Below are 13,879 nucleotides of genomic sequence, written 5' to 3' on the forward strand. Positions count from 1 at the left end.
ACTGCATATATTAACACATAAAGGAGGTTACTGCTTCCACGCTTTTGTGAAATGAGCCACATTAGAACATGGCTTACGGTAAATCCTGTGAACACTGTTGATATGTTCTTTATAAAAATGGCCAAAATACAATAAAATCAAGGTAAAGGTACAGCTGTGGTTCAGTTTAAGTTTCTTGGATTCTGGATTGATTGTTTTAGTCAACAAATTTTGATGTTAAATGTAGATAATTTTAGATTTATTATAAAATGGACTTCTGCGTATGAATGCTGCAATCATTCTCATTTAGCATTTACATATAGACAAGATAGGCAAAGGCTATAAATGTATCCAAAAGCATTAGAAATTTTGCAGAAACACTCTTAATTACTTGATCAGAAAAACAAACCAACTAGCTTGTGTTGCTTTCAAAGAAGAAGTGTCAGGACTTCTGGCATTTGTTTATTCCAAGAAGTTAAATTTAAATCTCAATTAGACTTTTCACCTGGATAAAAAAAAAAGGATAATAAATAAATAATAAATGTGTGGCAAAGCAGAAGACACTGAAGACAGTGCCCTTTCAGCACATCAGACACTTTACAAGTGCTAAAAGGAAATCTGAAAAACCGGAAATTTGATATTTTATTATATCTAAAAATTTGATCCAACCTAAAATGTGAAACTGAAACAGCTTGTTTCATATTTATCCTTTAGAAAAATTAATCATATCTTTAAAAAATACCCCCAACCCCACAGTCTTTAGTAGTCTTTATGACGGCATTCATCAAGTTTCAACAAAATTTGCATAACTGGTGACATTGTGGTGACTTTTAATAATTTTGGGGAGTAACATTGGCAGCAGAGATGCTGACAGGTTAACCAGCACAGCACAAGCTGTTCCTTACTTGTGCATAGCCAGTGAATAAAGGCCGGGCTAGGGCTGGGCTATATCATACCGTTCACGGTAACGGGCAACGATAGGAAAATGAAATATCGCGATAGAATATGGGTAAAACGCGCATGCGCAGTGCCTATGTTTACATACGCACATGGCGGCGACGCAGAATGAGAAGGGCGAAAGTGGATCGTTGAATGAAACAGATGAACCAGAATTGGTTTGTAAAAATGCTGCAACTTGAGTGGTGTGGAACTGGTTTAGCTTTCGTCCATCAGATACACAACAAAGCACTATTTTTGGTAGAGCGTGCTAGCGGGCCGTCGTTATTACCGTGTTGTTTGGAAAATACGGCACACTTAAAATCAATCCTTTGATTTTTCTGAAAATCAACAGTGGCCCTTATAATCCCGTGTGCTTTATGTATAAATTCTGGTTGTGTTTACTGACCTCGAAATGATTTTATGTCGTACACGGTGCTCGGAAATCTTTCAAATGTTTTAGTACGACTTTGCTAAGCTACGAACCCGCACAGCTTGATGGATTGTCGGAGCATTACGGCTATCGTAGGCAGGCGCCTCGCGGAGTGATACGTACTGTGCTTCAACATAATATTACCGTATTATGTGTGTATAACCTCTTTTTAAGTTTTGTGGATATTATACATGGTTATGCTGAGGACATGTCGGTCAATTAGCACTGGAAATGCCTTTTGGTTAAACTGTCAGCAAGGAATTTGCACTGTTACATTTTTATATAACTTTAATGCACATAAAAAACAGCTGCTTGTTTAAGTGAAAATACATTGATGGGGTTTTTTGCACTAATAAAGTTGTGGAGTTGTAAAGAATTTTGTCTAGTGTCAATTATATTGTCAGTTATATCATTATCGCAAATTTTCAAATGTATATCGTGATAAATATTTTTGGTCATATCGCCCTGCTCTAGGCCAGGCTACAGAAAAATGTCTGTCATGCAGAATGAAACAAGAAAAACACTGAATGAAAATGTGAGACATTGTATTAATATGTGGGATAGGAAATTAAAATGCAGTCCAGTCACATATTAACCTGGAAAGCACGATTAAAAAACCCCTCTATATTGACTTTGCATCTTCTTCTCAGACCAACTTTTTAGCAGAGGACACTGAGACCTCTCCGGAGTACTTCTTACATTGCACAGTGCTAACACAGAGTTCTTATCTTTATTACTTATTTAAGTCCTTGACATGACACAGTGATTTAACTAACACAGATTGTGTGCTTCTTCCACACAGGGGAGAGCTGTTTCACAGGCTCCAAATATAAAAGAAAAAAGAAATCCACCTGTGCATTTTTTAAATGTTTGTGCTACCTGTTGTTGTACCAACATTATTTGCTGATTTACAGTCAATCGTATTTTCTGCGCATGCAAATGTTAAACTTCACAACATGTATAAAGATATAATTATTACTTCTGCCACAGATACTGGGATGGATCCTGCGATCAGATCTTGAACCTGACTATAATCCAGCTACTTTCCAGGTACCTCTCCAGGCAAGATGCATAAAAGTAACATCTGTCTAAGTAAAATATAGTAAGTAAGTAAGATGTATATGTAAATATAGCCCAGATGTAGTCATGTTTGTTGTGAATGCTTTCCTTTTTTTCTTGTTGGTTTCAGGTTTTCTTGTACAGTTTCCTGCACTAGAATACATTCTAGTTTCTTTGGTGAAACTCTACGTGTCCAGTTGCTTTCCATGACACTAACTCATTATGGAGAAGGGAATTACAGCAATCTGGGCTGCGACCCACTGCCGGCTATTTGGAGCAGTGTGAATTAGAACAGGCAGAAACGATAGCTATCTAGCATGAGGGAAGGCTGCTCTCATCTCCTATATGCTACTAAGGACGAATAAAAGGAAATCAAAGTAAAGCTGAGAAGATGGGAAAGGAAAATGGTGCATGTGTCAGAGAAAGGCTATGTCAGGCAGCTTATATTAAAGGCCTTTCGCCAGAGGGATATTATTTACATTTGAGAGAAAAACGAAAAATTGCTCTATGAACAATACCTTGAAATCACCTTTTGTAAGTATTTCTGCATGTACTGATGTGATAAAATATTAGCATAAAAACAAATAAAGGAACCTTTCTTTCTGTTTAAGGTTAGAGGTTTTCATTATTTTTTCATTATTTATTTATTTATTGTGTCCCGTTTGGATCTTTAGCCATCAGAATTGTTGTCTTAAGGCCAAGAAAGGTTTTCATTATTAACATGTAAGTTTTTTTAAGTGGTAGAAGACTGGACACACACACATGTGTATCCAGTGGACTACTGTGAGAGAGAAAGTGATCTGGATCTACAGCAAGGTTTAATGGTTTCTTTCTTCGCCCATCCTTTACTCCTTCTGGGAATGAAAACAAATCATTAGTTTTCACTTCTACAAATGTTGAGGAGTTACTTATATATATATATATATATATATATATATATATATATATATATACACACATACAATGAAAAAAAGGGATTGGCCAGCTCTTGGATTTATGTAAGCATCTTGTGTGTATTTAACACAATTGCCTCTTGGTTTAAAGTTAAGTGTAACTATATAGTGTAGAAACTGCATAATTTGCAGAGTGGGTAGATTAAATTAAATTGTTCATATAATGTTCGAGTGAAGTAAGTCAATAATATAGCAATGTTAAATCTTGCGACACTGCACGGGATTTCCGTCTTGCACGCTTTGGATCGTGGTTTGAGGAAGGCATCCATCTCAGTCAAGTCGAACAGCCACCTCTGCTTTTTTTGGTAAACCGAAAGAAGTAAATTGGGTGGTTGTTACATTAAAAAAGTCTACCTTGTAATTTGAACACAAAATTTTCATGTTTCTATCTTGAACGTAATTAAATCATGTAGGATCTGTACAAAATTCAACAACTTAATTTGTTCTTGTTGAGATGACCTGCTACAATCTAGTAAGAGTGGTTAGTTGCTGGACTCATGAAATTAACAAGATCACATGAGATTTCAAACTGCAGGAAAATCACTAGAACGTCTTGATGCATTCTCAGTCATCCAGGAAAGTAAATCTCCAAAAGTTGATTCTGTTCATCTGGGCGTAGAATTTTGTGGGATGAGTGACGAAACGTTTCTCCCACAAAACGCTACGTCCGGATGAACAGAATCAACTTTTGGAGAAAATCACTAGAGTTATAAGAGGCAGACAACTACACACACACAACGTGTATGCTATTGCTTTTTATTGTGGTTTAACCTGTCAAGGACAAAAACGTACAGAAAATTCTGCATCAAGACTTGAAATCATAGCTTTCGTACTTTTGTCATCCCTGGATTGGTGACATAGTGGTTAGTGCTGTTGCCTCACAGTAGGACGGTCCTGGGTTCAAATCCACAATGATTTCTCTCTGGGTATTCTGGTATCCTCCCACAGTTAAAAGTCATGCAGTTACTAGAGTTAGCTTAGGTTGCTTAGGTCTAAATTCACCATAAATGTTAATGCAAATGGTTGTTTGTCTCTATGTGATTAACTGGTGAGCTGTCCAGTGTGTACCATGCCTCGTAACCTAGCCCCCTGCAACCAGGATAAAGATAGGAGGATGTTAGTTGTTGTAGACCCATTCAACTTTCATGTTAACCAGACTCTAGACTTTGTTGAACATTATGTAATATGAAGTCAACATGTAGTATTTAAGTGATCAAGTAGTACTGTGGTAAAGGTTATTGAATAGTGTTGAAATAAAATGACAAAATTGTGAAGGATTAAAGTATTCCAAGAGCTCAACTTAGCTATATATCTACACATATATACATACAGTATATACATACACACACACACACACACACATATATATATATATATATATATGTGTGTGTGTGTGTGTGTGTGTGTATATATATATATTTAAATTTGGGTCTACACAAGTCACTTTCCATCACGTTATAGCAGTAAGTTAATTATGTTTGTTAGTAAGTCACTAGCTCCTCCTCCTCCAACAATGTCAACACCAAGCACTAAGAGGAGTGCACCAAAACACCACAAATAAGTAAGTCAGAGGGTGAAAATTATTTTATTCCACCGGACACACACACAAAGACACACACACAAAGACACACACACACACACACACACACACACATATAGAAAGCTCCAGGAGGGTCAGAAACAATGAGGAGATTGTCCGTAATAACAAATGGTTCATTAATTCATAAATCAGAGTGTCAGCCTTGGTGGACCAACTCCTCACAGCAGAGAGCAGGAGCTGTGTGTTATTAGCCAGGAGGATGGCACAATGAAAACTAATGGGCACAAGCGCTATGTCTCCTTGGAGCACTGACTCTGCTAACACATTCATTCATCACCGAGCTTCAACCAGACAAACAATGGAGAAATAATAGAGAAAAACCTTATTTATAAATCACTTACATCTTTAGATACATAGATATTTATCTTTGTATATTTCCTGAACAGCATATGTTAATTTCTCTGTAGCTTATTGAATCAAATAATTTGGACGAGCTGCCCATTAATACCAAGTATTTAATAGTAGAAATCACATATTTCTTTTAATAATAGGAACCTTACTGATACAAAAAATAAAGTAGAGCTCTGACCCTTAATCAGTTATAATCAGTTGTATTGGCTTGATTATGGGTCTCCTCAGGATTGTGTGTACAGACTGTTCTTGATTAACATCTCCTTCACCCTTCAGATTTTAATCTTTAGTGCATTAATCTGAGTAAACTCAAGTAATTTTCAGCAATGCTGCTCCAGCTTTAACCTCAGCAGTGGTGTATTTAGACAAAATAACTAAAAACCTTTTATTCCTCAAGAAAAGTAACAAATAAAAACAAATTACAAATCACTGGTACACTGAGATGTAGGGACAATCTCTACTTCTACTATAGTGAAGTTATTGTGTTTGGCCAAGGGTTTTTGTGTGGGATGATTTACACATAAAGTCAAGACACACATAGAGTCAACTTCTCAAAATCCATCGGATGATCATGATTCCCATGATGCCTAGAAGATAAACTTTTTCAACCTTCTCTTTAGAGGAGAGGGCTTGAAAAAAGCGAGTGAGATGGAAGGACTTAACTGTTAGTTCTGAAGTTATGTAACTGTAATTAGATTTCAGCAGTTGCATTGTTTCATTAGTTACTAAGGGTAAATAACAATATTAATGCATGAAAACAGTTTCCAGTGCAACTGTGCTCACGTGCATAACACAAAGTGAGAAAGTAGGGCTGGATCATTTCACCTTGAACCATCCCTTAGTCATGTTGCTATAGTCTCCAACTGCTGTGGACCTTCCCATGATGCACTGAGTAATTTTCCTCCACTCTTTCCTCCTTTCACTAAACTTTGCAGAAGTGCTTGCTCACTGAAAATCATCTGATAGTTTTCCTACTCTCGCTGTCTTTGTGAGGTCTTTACCTTACAATATACAGCACCTTGAGACGACTGTTGTTGTGAACTGGTGATATATAAGCAATATGGAATTGCACAGTGTTTGTTTGTATTTGATTTTCATCTGACAGCATCGATATATCAAATTACTCATGACAGCAGCAATATCTATGAAGTCATCTGTGTATAAACTGACACATCATTTATCTCACAGCCTGTTAGCTAGTGCACACTTTTTTTGCAAACAAACAACGCAGACAAACACTGATCCAGAGTACGCATTCATCAATTTCTTTCACAGGTCCCTAATTACAACTGAGACGGTGACTGCTAAGCACCAAAGAAGCTGCACATGACTGTGCTAGATGCACGTGATGAATATATTAAAAACACGTTTGACAGCAGCAGCAATAGTTTTTTGTGCACTGGAGTCTGGTGAGAGACAGTGAGAGGATCATTTATAATGCAGCTTGTTATTTGGCATGCATGTAATCTTCATATATCATGTATAATGGAAGTTAGTGTAGACATCCTCCTTTATGTATTTGCCCTTTGCCTGTCCTGCCAAAAAAAATTCTCATTACATTTTAAGCAGAACAGACCTGTGTAAAGAAGAAGAGCTGGCACTCTTTTATGCTTTTTACTCATTTCTGTCTATTGAAAATTTGCCAAGAATGTGCAACGATAGGGGCTATTAAATAGGTGTAGCAACACTGAAATATTATTCAAGCTTTTTGGACAATTACAACTGAGTGCTGTTATCCAAAAACCTTTCATTTTTATGCCTTGAGTAAAGAAAATTGAGCTGAGGATGGCATTATCTGCTCCATCACAATATTAGCTCAATCATCTAATGGGTTTGGATACAAATGCACTGCTGCACTTTGAGGAAGTCTGCTAAACTGTAATGAATAGAGCAGTGAATTTACACCATGCAGCAATACATGTTATTGAATATTTTCCACATTTAAAGACTCCCTTAATTGATTGATTATTGCAAAGGAGGGATTAAACAAGAAAGAGGAGCTCAAATAATATTTTTTTCTTTATTAATCTTCATAATACAAATGCATACTCACTGTATTGTTATCACAGAGGTGACAGAAAGAGCGTTTGAGTGATGACAAAAGAGGAAATCGAAGAGAAAATGGATGACTCTACTGTTGTAAACTTGCAAAAGCAGCACAATTTTCATTAAGTGTGTTCATAGATTCACAGTTTCCACAGTGTGAATAATAATGAGTTCACGTCCAACACCACTAAAAGGTTTCCTCTCATCTAAAATATCTGAAGTTTGACCAGAGAAATTAACACAAATGACTATGGTGACTTTTTGACCTTCCCTCCTCTTTAGCCTCCTGACCCAGAAGTCATTTTGAAGTTTCTTTTCCAAGGCTTCAATGGCTTTTGGAGATTTCAAAAGTATCTTTCCTTATGTGGATTTGTAGACAATGCTTTTCTACCTTCTCTGTAATTTTGCAGAATAAATAATTATAATAATAACCAGACTTCCCTTTTTTGCCTCCAGAACTCATTCTTCAAGGTGTAGATTTAAAAACTCAGATTTTTATTTTCATTCATACTGAGATGATAGCATGTTGCTGCGGATTTGCTGACTCCACATCCATAATGCAAACCTCCCATTCCACCACATCCCAAAGATGTTCTATTGGATTGAGATCTGATGACTGTGAGGGTCATTTAAGTACAGTGAATTAATTGTCATGTTCAAGAAACGAGTCTGAGATGATTTTGAGCTTTGTGACAGGGTGCATTATACTGCTGGAAGAAACAATAAGCAAATGGGCACACTCTGACCAAAGTGGATGGGCATGGTCAGGAACAATACTCAGATGTCTTTAAATGATGCTCAGCTGGCACTAGAGGACCCAAAGTGTGCCAGGAAAATGTTCCCTTCACCATTTCACCACCAGCAGCTTGAACTGTTGATACAAGACAGGATGGTTTCATGCTTTCATTCTGATTCTACCGTCCAAATGTTGCAGCAGAAATGTAGACGCATCAGACCATGTAACATCCTTTCCAGTCTTCTCTTATCCAGTTTCGGTGACCCTCTGTGAATTACAGACTCAGTTTCCTGTTCTTAGCTGAAAGGAGTAGCAGCCAGCGTGGTCTTCTGTTGCTGTACTCATGTGCAAGGTTTAGTGTGTTTAACAGGTCAAAGATGTTCTTCTCTACTTTGTTGTATAGTGTTACTTGAGTTTGGCTCCTAATTAGCTCAACGAGTCTGGCTGTTCTCTGACCTCTGGCATCAACATATACTTTTTCTTTTTTTCAGCCAACTCTATGCAAACCCTAGAAATTGTTGTGCAGCGAAATCTTAGAAAATTAACAATTTCTGAAATACTCAGCCCATCCATCCACCCTGTTTAAAGTGGTTAAAGAGTTCTCAATTTGTCCTCATACAGTGGTTATGAAGAGGAGCATGGGATATACATTAGATTTGTTCCAGGCTGTACTGTTAGGGCATTTTAAAATCGGAAGTGGCCAACAAAGGAACTGAAGATATTACTCTTAATGTGTTGGTTTCTTTTTCAAAAGTTCTCAGTGAAAACTGACACATTTGACTTCAATTTTTAACCTTTTGCCTCCTCAGAGAGTTGCTTTGCCTCCCTCTTGACTCAAATAAATGTGAAGTAGCAGATAATTAAGTACATATTGGACTATTTACAAATGTTGTCTCTCAATAAATACACACCTTATAATCAGGCTTTCACTGATTCTGTTCTGAGATTTTTTTTTCTTAAAATTCTTTGTAAATATATCTGTGACATTTAACACTCCACAAATATGCATCCTACTTTTAAAAAATATTTATTGCCCGATTGATATCGGATCTTTGAGGCTGACGCTGATATTTACAATTGACTGTTTAAAATGTCAGGTAATGATAAATTGCCACTTACTGATACGTTTTGCTGTGCTTCATGCACAGGAATGAGAAGAGAAATGGACAGAGGAGGAAAGAGGACAGAAATAAGTGGAATGAGTGCTAGAAATGTAGCGCTGTGCTACAACAGGGAAGTTTTATAGCTGCATCACAAATCAGCTACATCGCTGAAGTCCACTGGAGAGCAAGCTATGCAAAAATAATGGCCAGTGTATAAAGAGAAGAAAAAGCACTGATTGCTTAGTGTGGCACAAAAAATGAGTTATGCAGCAGTTTATTGTTGCATGTTGATAAGAAAAATGTTTAATAAGACTTTAATAAGTCTAAAAGAAGAAAATGATGGGGAGAGGAAAAATGGAAGGAAGAGAAAGAGAGGGTTGGGAACCTAAAACAAAATTGTTAACACACTATTCGAGTAGTTTAAATGTGACTGAAGAATTTAATGACAGTTGTATGAGTGGGTCACGCAAATCGCTGGTTATATTGTCTCTTCAATCATCAGTGGTGTGATTATATTAGAGATGACAATGGCGAGATGATAAACCACTTTAATCTGTTTTACTTAGCCTTTAGCAGGGAATAAGAACAAGCTGCAGGGTTTTAGATTTACATGCACACAGACACACACACACACGCACTTCAAAGAGGAGCTGTGCATAGGTGCGTTGGTGTATTGTCAAGGCAGAAGATTGAAGTTGACTGATCCTATTAGGTTTTACTGTTGATGCACACACGCTTCAACAGACATCTGAAAAAGCTGCATACACATGCACACAGAGACGCGCACATACAACTGAGCAGCACATTAACAAATTGTCTTGCACACACTCAGACACACACACACCATTCGCAATGTGACTCAGCTGTGTCATATTCACAGTTGAGAGGGAACAGAGCGAGGAGTGCAGAACTAAAGAACGCCTGTCAGGTTTATTTCTGTCTCCGGCTGGCTCTTGCCTGTGTTACCAACGGAGCTTCATGCTCTGATCTGCTGCTGCCCCACTTCCTGGTCCCCTTGTCTACTCTTGAGTACAATGGCAAAAATAAAAACATAAACAACCTTCAAGTGTTGCAGCATGCATATCGTCCTTCACAGGAACTGTGCACAAATTCAAAACCTGCAACAACAGTGAACACCAACTATTTGTCCTGCTTCGACTGAGAACTGGCGCTGCATATCATTATGGCTAATGATTATTTTAGGACTCCTTGCAAGATGGGAGAAGCACTTTGAACAAATAAACCAACTATCTGTGCTGCTTAGAATACTTTTATTACTTTTATGGATCAAGTCAGAAAGCTGGTTCGAACAAGTAAATTAAAACTTACGCACAAAAATATTAGGTTTACTAACGCACTGTTAGAAAATAATATAAAAACTGATTAACATGTTGATTTATTTTGCCTTAACCCTTTCAAGACCAGCGTATTGTATTTGATACAGGTGTTTTGTGAGTTTTTGAGACTTCTACATCATCAGTGTGACTTTTTTTACCCTCAAAAAATTATATAAATTGCATGACACATGACTAAATAATAAAAAAGGCTTATGTAGCAAATGTGATACAAATTAAAACTCATATATATATGCAGATTAAAATGTGATGTGATTAATATATTTATTTAAAGATTTCTGGCAGTTATTTCATGCTTGAGGTTTTAAAGGGTTAAAGAGACCTGGTTACATGTAAAAGTAGAATAGGAGGCAGTTCCCAGCTTGGATTTTGGAGGCTTAAAACATTCCTTATTGATAAACCATATAGTAAGTTTTAGAAAGTGGAGTATTTAGTGCTCAGTGTTAGAAGTACTTGGTTGTTCGAGGCAAAATAAAAATGAGTGGCTTCAGGGATTTTTTTGTTTGTTTTCTTGTTCGTTTGTTTTTTGTTGAGCTTCCAGTGAGCACTGTTGGGGCCATAACTCCATTTCACCAGATTACTTCACAGATTTCCGATGGAGAAATGAGAAGTATGATCAGAAGAGTTGTCCAAGAGCTAAGACCCACTTGTGGAGAGCTACAAAAAGACCTGGTAACAATTGACAATTGAACTACTATGACCTGTATGCACAGGAGTTAAGTTATAGATCACCACCCCATTCATTTAAATAAGGGGCTTCAAAATAACTTCACAGTTAACCTCGTGGAGGCATTTCCAGGACGGCAGGTTATACAAGGTTATTATAACATCAAAACTAAACAGAACTAAAACTGTGTGTTTAAAACACATAGTTAAAATTAAAGTAGAATTTGACTCAAAAAAACAAAATAAAAATGTAATATTTTTTGTTTGTACAAATCGATGTTTGTTGCAAAGTCAAAAACGAACTAAAGACCAAATAAGACACAAATCCTCTAAATTATTATTATTATTTTTTATTTTTTTGCCATCTACTTCTGAAAATATTAAAGAGTCCAAAGGATAAATTGGAGAAACAAGTGACAGAAATCCTTGCCCTGTATGGAAATGAGCCTCCACAAACTAAAATTAACATCTTCATCCTCTAATCTGTTATCAAACTGTTCTCCCACTAGGAGCTCAGTCTGAGTGGAGTTTTTTTTCTCCTCCTCTTACCTCATGTTATGTATTTTCGTTGTTTTTTTTCCTATCAGCCTACCTTTCTGACATGTCTCCCCAATGTGATGTTTGTGTAAAGTTGGTCAGAAGATTCCTTTGTAAGTGCGCATGCGCCATTAGCGTGCTGCCTGCTGTAACCCGAATTTCCTTCGGGATTAATAAAGTATTCTGATTCTGATTCTGAATTATCACCGTCTTCCCTACCTTAAGTGAGCCAATCAGCCACCAACCAATGTGCTTTTAATTTCAGTGCTCTTTTGTCAGTCTGTCTCTCATTCTTCCATCCTGCCTCCTCCCCCATTTCCACCTCACTCTGGTCACTCAGAGCCCATCCAATTCTCCATCTCCATCTTCATCACCACCGGGGATTCTTTTCTGCAACGATGAGTCATTGGAGACTAATTGCCAAATAGATCAATGAATTTTTGTATCACAATAAAGCGTGTTCAGTTCTTCCAAATAATCTCTCCTTTTTGAAATGCTTGGGCACCATCATTATTTAATAAAAAAATAATAATAAAAAAAAACAGAAGACAAGCATGAATTTAACTCTGAAAGCAAGGGTTTGCTGGAATGTGGCAGTACAGTGATTTTCCAATCACTCATTACAAAAGGCAAATGGTGTGTGTGAGTTGTTTGCTGTTACACAGAAAAACCGTTAGAGTGTGACAGTTGCCAGTCTGAAAGGGAAACAGAGCCAGGGACAGTTGCACTTTTCACCAGAGTTGGCTCAGAACACATTGTTCATCACCAAGTCTGTGCAATGATGTCATCCCCACAATGGGCAGCCAGAAAAACGTTCTTTACACTCTTCTCACACTGACTCCAATCTGTCTTTCTGCTGTGAGACTTGGACAGGATATCCGTTTGTGTGTGTGTGTGTGTGTGTGTGTGTGTGTGTCTGTGTGTTGACCTGTAAAATCTGTATGTATTTAAGGGTTTTTCTACTTTCTCTGCTGCTTTTGAATCTTGGACAATGTGGATCGCGTCAGAAAGTCTGGTCATTTTGTCCTCAAGGTTTTCAAATGAGCTTTGTTATTAGGATCATGGTTAAAGTTAAAAATGTGACTGTGGTGGATTACGTGTTAGGGACTGTATTATATCACAGAGGGACCCTACAAGTATAGAAGTGTGAGTGTGTCACAGTCTGTGCAGTCATTGTGTGTGTGTGTGTGTGTGTGTGTGTGTGTGTGTGTGTGTGTGTGTGTGTGTGTGTGTGTGTGTGTGTGTGTGTGTGTGTCACTTTGCCAGGATTGGCACTCAAATTGGCCAGAGGAACCAACTAGTAATGAGATCTCACTTTTGGCATTCCTTTCTGCTGCAATGTCGTCAGCAGACACAAAAAAGACACCCAGTTAGAAAAAATATGACCATTGCACCAAAAGCAAAGTTCGTGTGGGCCAAAAAAAATATTGTGTGTATCTGTGTGTGTCTCTGTTTGTGTATAATAATGGTCTTTTCTTGATATTAAAGATAAAGCATCAAGTGAGTTAAACTTCGGGAACACTGGAACATATTGTTAATAATCTGTTTCAGCTGCTTGGTATTACTGAAATTAACTAGAGGTGCACTAGAGGGAACATCTCTTTCACAGAAGGCATATTTTTTCCACCACATCTTTTATGTATTTATTTATTTACTTAAAAAATTGGTGGCATGAGAGGACACCAGGAAGCTACATTGTCAACTCACTCAGGATGGCACATCAGTATGTACCATTTCCACATGGTTTCTTGTGTCTCAAGAGCAGGGAGGACATTCCAGTTACTCTGGGAGAGCTGGACAGGGTGGTAGAGGGTCCTTAACCCATTAACATGACTCTTATCTGCTCCTTTGTGCAAGGATGAGTGGGATGAGCACTCCCAGAGCACCACAAAATGACCTCCAGCAAGCTACTTGTGTGAATGTCTCTGATCAAACAATCAGAAAGTGACCAGCAGTGATTTGCATTTACTATAGAATACCAGAATTGGCAGGTCCATCACTGGTGCCCTCTGCTTTACACAGATCAGAGCAGGTTTGCTCTAAGCACATGTGAAAGATGTGAAAGTGTCTGGAGAAGTTGTAGAGATATCGAGATTTTGCTGCTCTTCTGTTCAGCTTCACCAGT

The sequence above is a fragment of the Astatotilapia calliptera genome, chromosome 5 (assembly GCF_964374335.1).
Source record: "Astatotilapia calliptera chromosome 5, fAstCal68.1, whole genome shotgun sequence".
Lineage (NCBI taxonomy): Eukaryota > Metazoa > Chordata > Actinopteri > Cichliformes > Cichlidae > Astatotilapia > Astatotilapia calliptera.